Raw genomic sequence first — 6,849 nt, 5'->3', positions numbered from 1 at the left:
TTAAAACTAACTTAAAAAATATCTTAAGCATCTTTAATAACTAATGCCTAGAATTCCTCAACTTAATTTTAAATTTAAATAAAATATTCAAATTTAAGTTAGATATGAAAAATCAGTTAAAATAACTAATTTATAACTTAAATAGGAATATTTAATTAAATAAGCTCCAGAAAGAATCTAGTTAGTTAAAATTCTTTATTTAATTAAATTCAAGAAAAATACAAATAGTTTGTCTACAAATAATATCAAAAACTAAAAGTGTTTTTCTTAAAATTAACTTTACAATATTAAAATGAAAAAAAAAATCATATATTTTAAAAGTTAATTATGTTGCTAATCAATTTTATTAGGTTAAACTAATTTAATTAACCTAGCACAGTTATTCAAATCAGGAAAATGGGCCTTCACAATTGGGGTAGTTCATGTGAGGGGGAGCTGGGTTCAGTATGTCGTACCCACTTCTAATGGCCCCCAACTCTCACACAAGGCCCAAAAGAGAGGAATTTAACCTTAAAATAAATGACTGTTATTAATTGAATAGGTCCAAAAACTAGATGAACCTAAATAAAATCTATCATGGTGTGATATTTTATTTAGCAACAACCTATATGCATCTATATAATAAAATAAACATATAGGCTCATACAGGCACACATTTGGATGGATCCTATCATGTTGCTAGGTCATACACAGATGAAAGAAGATTGTAAAATTTACCTGTTACAAATTATTTACTTGACCAATGGAACCATGAGTTAAAATCAGATCATTGGATCTGTCAACAAGTTAACCATGGCTATTTGCAATCAAGCAATAATAGGTTTGATAAAACTTACAAACAAGCTAAAACACATACTCCTGCAACAAGGTTAGCAGGATAGTTGGATGTAGGATTTATTTAATTTTAAATAATTAAATTTTGAAAATAATTAAATAATAAAAAAAATGTTTATTTTCGAATTAAAAAAATAAATAAAATATATATATTTTCGAAATTAATAAAATAATATTTAAAATTAAACCTACAATTTTGAAAAATTAGGTTTCAACTAACCTAAATATCATTTCAAAATTTGCTAACTACTTTTAAAATTAATATTATTTTATAAATTAAATATTCAATAAAAATTAAAAAAGATAAATAAATATCTTTTTCAGATTTTATGATTTAATTTAAATAAATAAAATAATAAAATTTAAAAGTTAGCAAAATATCGTACTTCTATTTAAAATATCATGATTATAGTTATCTTATTGTAAATTTAAATAAGGTCAAATTATTTAAAAAAAATATTTAATTTAAAAAATTTAATATCTAACCTTAAATTTAAAAATAAGATAAGAATAATCAAATTAAAAAAATAAGATAGATAATCAAGCAAAAAGATAGATATTTACTATTTTCAAATTCAAATTACACTAATATCATGAATTAAATTAAAAAAAATTAATTAATTTAATTATGGTATTTAGAATTGAAATAGGAATAGTAAATGTCTAAATACAAAACTAAACAAAAAAACGGAAGTTAAATCAATGAAATAGCATGAAAAATCGAAGAAAAACGAAAAAAATGCGAGCTGTAAGGACAGTATGCTGACCATACTGCCCGCGCGCGCAAATGGGAGTGCATGGCCGAGCAAGCTCCCCGCTGGGGAAGGGCTGCAGGATTTCTGCGCGCGCAGGGACGTGTTTCAAACAAGAAGCTCGGTCGAGCAGTGTCAGAACGCGTGCTGTCCGAGTGTGTCACCCTCGTCCGCGTGCGTGGCCCTGTTGCACGACCCTGATTTTTTTCTGAAACTTCAAAAAATCATAACTAATTCAAATTAAATCGAAATAGAGTTCTGTAATAAAGTAAATTGTTTAGTTTTCTCCATACTATCTAATAAAAATAATTCCAGAAACAGAATTTCAATTATTGTTCACGAAAATTCACAAACATAATTCAATCATCAAATAACACTCAACACAACATGAAACCATCCAAACCGTCAAAATTTCTTGCAAGAAAATCAATTACCATGGCTCTGAGGCCAGTTGTTAGAAATTATTTTACCAGGATCTTAGATCTACTCACAAGTATGTTGTTTAACACCCTAAATATGAACTTTCTAAAACGATAAATAAACACATATAAAGTTAAAAAAACCTTACATTGATGGCAGCAGAATAATGTCTCCTTCCACTCATATCTCTAACCCTTGTATCCTTTCTGTCGTAGAGTATTATCAAGATCTGAGCCCAAATGTCCTTCTCTTTGTGTGTGATCCTTCACAGTCTTCCAATCTATGATTGAGGTACCACTTGCTGTGTGTGGGCACTTACTCTATCACTAAGGTTCGAAATTTATGAAGAAGAAAAGAGAGAGGGTAGGTTCGGCTATAGAAGAGAAAGGGAAGGCTCAGTTTTTCTGAAGAGAGAATTTTCTGACAGAAAGCTTATGAAAAGTTGTTGAAAAACTTGTTTGACTGAGCCATCACTTTCTATTTATAGGCAACTACTAGGTTTAGGTCAGGAATTATTTGGCATTAAAATAATGAAAATATTAATTTGAAAAACCACTTCAAGTGGCCGGCCATGGTGTGTAATGGGCCTTACTTGGATTTTGCAACTTTCACAAATTTTATTTCTATTTTCTCAAAAACGCCAATTTTTCAATTCTAACCATTTAAATGCCAAAACTAATTATCTAATAACTAAAATAGATTATTAAATAACATTGTCATTTAATTTAATTATTAATTAGACATATAAAGTCTATTAATAAATAAATAAACCTAGAATCTCTTTTCTTTACAATTTCGCCCCTGCTTAGTGAAAATTCACAAATTAGACATAGTCTAACTTTAGAATTATAATTGATTAATCACAAATAATTTATTGAGTCTTACAAGCAGTATAGTCTCAAATAGAATGGGGACCATGGATCTATATGCTGAGCTTCCAATAAGTGAACCGAATTTACTAAGTACATTCCTACTTATTAATTCTTCGCTGAATCCACTCTTAGAACATAGAGTTTCACTCTCAGACTTATATAGAGCATATTATATGTTCCACGATATAGATATGCTATCTCATTTAACCATTATTATAATCTTATTGTGATTAAAGATCCTCTGTATAGATGATTTACATCGAGATGGGATAATTTTACCGTTCTCACCCCTCAACGTATTTTGCCCCTTAAAACACTTAGCTACCTGTAAATGATGTTTAGTGATCTAAGAATTAGTCACTTAAACAAGAGCTCATCCATTTACTTCTATTTAGCTAAGCTCGAAGGGAATCATCACTTGACTTCTATACACCAGTAGAAGCTATAGATTCCATATTTATGTTCAGCACTCCCACTCAATCATACTATCATGTTCCCAAAATATACGTATCACCCTGACCCAAAAGTAGGCTTAACTAATAAATCAAAGAACATGAATAGTACTCCTGAGTTGAGCCTGAGCATATCAGGATTTAGATTCTTTTAATCTTAAGATCAACTACAGATATTGACTTGGAAAGATATAACGGTAAGTTTATAATATCTTAACTAAGTTGCAATATCGATCCAGTCCAATGTATACTCCAAACATTCGAAACTAGTATACTTTACTAATGTCCTGGAAAGAACAAAACACTTACTCCAAGTGTAAGTACACATCATCGTTGATTATCACATTAGTGGAAATCCAAAACACTGATGAAACAGGGACGTAGTCTTTTGATTCATATGATCACAATCACATTCCACTGTGTTGACGATACTGTAATTGTGAATGAACATATGATCTGGATTTAACTGATTTTGTGTGTAAATGTAATAAACATATTAAACCATTAGCATGTAAAATTCATGCAAACATAAATCACTTCAAATTTCTTATATTGATAACTAATCAGATTGTAAAGGGTTTTATTTAGGGCACAAAACCCAACACATCCAATTCCCTTATCTCCTCCCCGAAGGCGGTCGGCGCATTGTCTGCCCTGACAGGAAGTCGAGAGTTGCAAGCCTTAGCAAGCTCCTTTGTAGGGGGAACGATCTCCCAAACTTCAAACGAGGAGGAAGATGACGAAGGCCTTGGCGTGTGGGACCTACAGGTCTTGGCCTTACTCTTTCTTTTTCTCTTTCCTCCCAAGCCTCCTGCCTTGACAAAGCTCTTTGAAACTGTTTCTCTCAATGAACTCATCATTCTCACTTCATGGAGTACCTGCTATTGGGTTTTGTGCCCTTAATAAAACTCGATTTCAATGTAATCTTTTATATTCATTTATCAATAAAGAAACAGATTTATTTTAATACTTGTTTAATGTGTTATTCGGTTCACATGTTTATTTTATGATCACTTCTTTGATTTATAAATTCATCCAAATCCGCATCACATTGATATTCTTGATTATTAAGATGTCAACATAGTGGAAAGTAATCAAGATTATGTGATTAAATGAATTCCTATGATTTATTAGTACACAAGATTCCATTGATATGATAATCTACAATGTAGTTTACTTTAACCTTGGATAAGTGCTATGTCTTTTTCAGGACATTGGTAAAGTAAGATTGGATTGGATGTATGGAGTATATGTTGGAATTATTTTGCCAGGATCTAGATTTACTAACAAGTATGTTATTAACATCCTAAACATGAACTTCTAAAACGATATGAAATAAACACATATAAAGTTTCAGAAACCTTTCAGTGGTTGCAGCAGAATATAATGTCTCCTTCCACTTAGATCTCTAACCCTTGTATCCTTTCTATAGCAGGGTATCAGTAAGATCTGAGTCCGAATCTCCTTCTCTTGAAACTTGATTCTTCACAACCATACACACTATGATTGATTACCACTTGATGTGTGTGGCACTCACCCTTTTCACTATAGGGCCTCGGTTTTGAAGAGAGAAAGAGAGAGAGAAGGTTTCGAATAATGGGAGTGAAGGTGGCTCAAAATTTTACTGAAGGAATAAGTTGCATCATATTTTCCTTTTAAGCCATCACTACCTATTTATAGGAAACCACTTAGGGTTAGGTTAGATTTAATTAGCATTAAAATAATGAAAAAAATAAAGTAGCAAATTGCTTCCCAAGTGGCTGGCCATGGATAGTGGGCCCCACTTTGTAATTTTTCCATTTTTCCAATTTAACCACTTAAATGCCAAATCTAATTACTTAACAATTAAAATTAATTATTAAATAATATTTCCATTTAATGTATTCGTTAATTAGACTTAACAAAGTCTCTTAATTAACAAATAAACCCTAGAATCTCTTTTCTTCAATTAAGCCCTAGCTTAGTAAAAATTCATAAACTAGACATAGTCTAATTTTAGAATTATAATTGATTAATTAAAATCAATTAACTGAGTCTTACAAGTAGTATTGTCTCAACTAGTATGAAAACCATGGGCCTACATATCTGAGCTTCCAATAAGCAGATCTAGAATTTACCAAGTAAATTTACTAATTTATTAATTCCTCATTGCATCCACCATAGAACTTGGAATTGCACTCTCAGTTATATAGAACGCTCTATATGTTCCACGATATAGATACGCTATTAGTTATCCATTGTTATAATCTCAATAATCAATGATCCTTTATAGTTGATTTACACTGTATAAAGATTAATTTACTGTTACGCCCTTTAATGTATTTTATCCTTAAAACACTTAGCCACCTATAAATGATATTTCAGTGAACTAACATAATCACTGAAATGAGTACTCAACCATTTATCTCCGTTTAGCCAATCTCAAATGAAATTATCATTTCACTTCTATGTCCAGATAGAAGCTATAGATTCCATATCTATGATTAGCGCTCCCACTCAATCGTACTACCATGTTCCCAAAGTGTACGTATCACCCTGACCAAAAAGTAAGCTTAACTAACAAATCAAAGAACATGAATAACACTCTTGAGATCGAACCTAACCATGTCAGGCTTAAGATCATTTGATCTAGGATCAACTAGGTGATATTGAATTGAATAGATATTACGGTAAATTTATCATATCTAATCCAAGTTCAATATCGGTCCCTTCCAATGTATACTCCATGCATCTAATCGAAGCTTTACTTTAACCAATGCCCTGGAAAGGACATAGTACTTATCCAAGGTGCAAGTAAACTATTTTGTAGATTATCATATCAGTTAAACCATGTGTATTGATAAATCTTGGAATAGATATTTAATCACACAATCTTGATTACTTTCCACTATGTTGACGACACACTAAACAAGAATATCAATGTGATAAGGGTTTGGATAAATTTATAAATCAAATAAACATATAAATGATAACATGAACCAAATGACACACTAAATAAGTGATGAAAATACTTCTGTCTCTTTATTGATAATTAAATGATAAAGATTACATTGAAATAGAGTTTTATTTAGGGCACAAAGCCTAACAAAGTCCCACTTGCACTAATATAAAACAATCAGTTTCAATTAATCCTAAATTCAGTCGGTGCTTTTCAAATGCAGTTCCTACAAAAACTTTGGTGAATGGATCAACTAGGTTGTCCTCAGTGTCCACTTTCTCCACCAGTAAATCCCCTCTTGCCACATACTCTTTGATGATGTGATATTTACGTTCTAAGTGTTTGCTTCTCTTGTGGCTTCGAGACTCTTTACTGTTGGTTATGGCTCCAGTGTTATCACAAAGCAAAACCACTGGTTTTTCCATTCGAGGAACAACACTGAGTTCTGTGAAGACCTTTCTAACCAGACTAGTTCTTTAGCAGCCTTAGCGGCAGCTATGTATTCTGCTTCCATGGTAGAGTCTGAAATTTTGGTTTGTTTAGCACTTCTCCAAACCACTGGTCCACCCCCACGAGTAAAC

Source organism: Cannabis sativa, chromosome 8 (assembly GCF_029168945.1).
Source record: "Cannabis sativa cultivar Pink pepper isolate KNU-18-1 chromosome 8, ASM2916894v1, whole genome shotgun sequence".
Lineage (NCBI taxonomy): Eukaryota > Viridiplantae > Streptophyta > Magnoliopsida > Rosales > Cannabaceae > Cannabis > Cannabis sativa.
Note: the sequence above shows the minus strand (reverse complement) of the source record.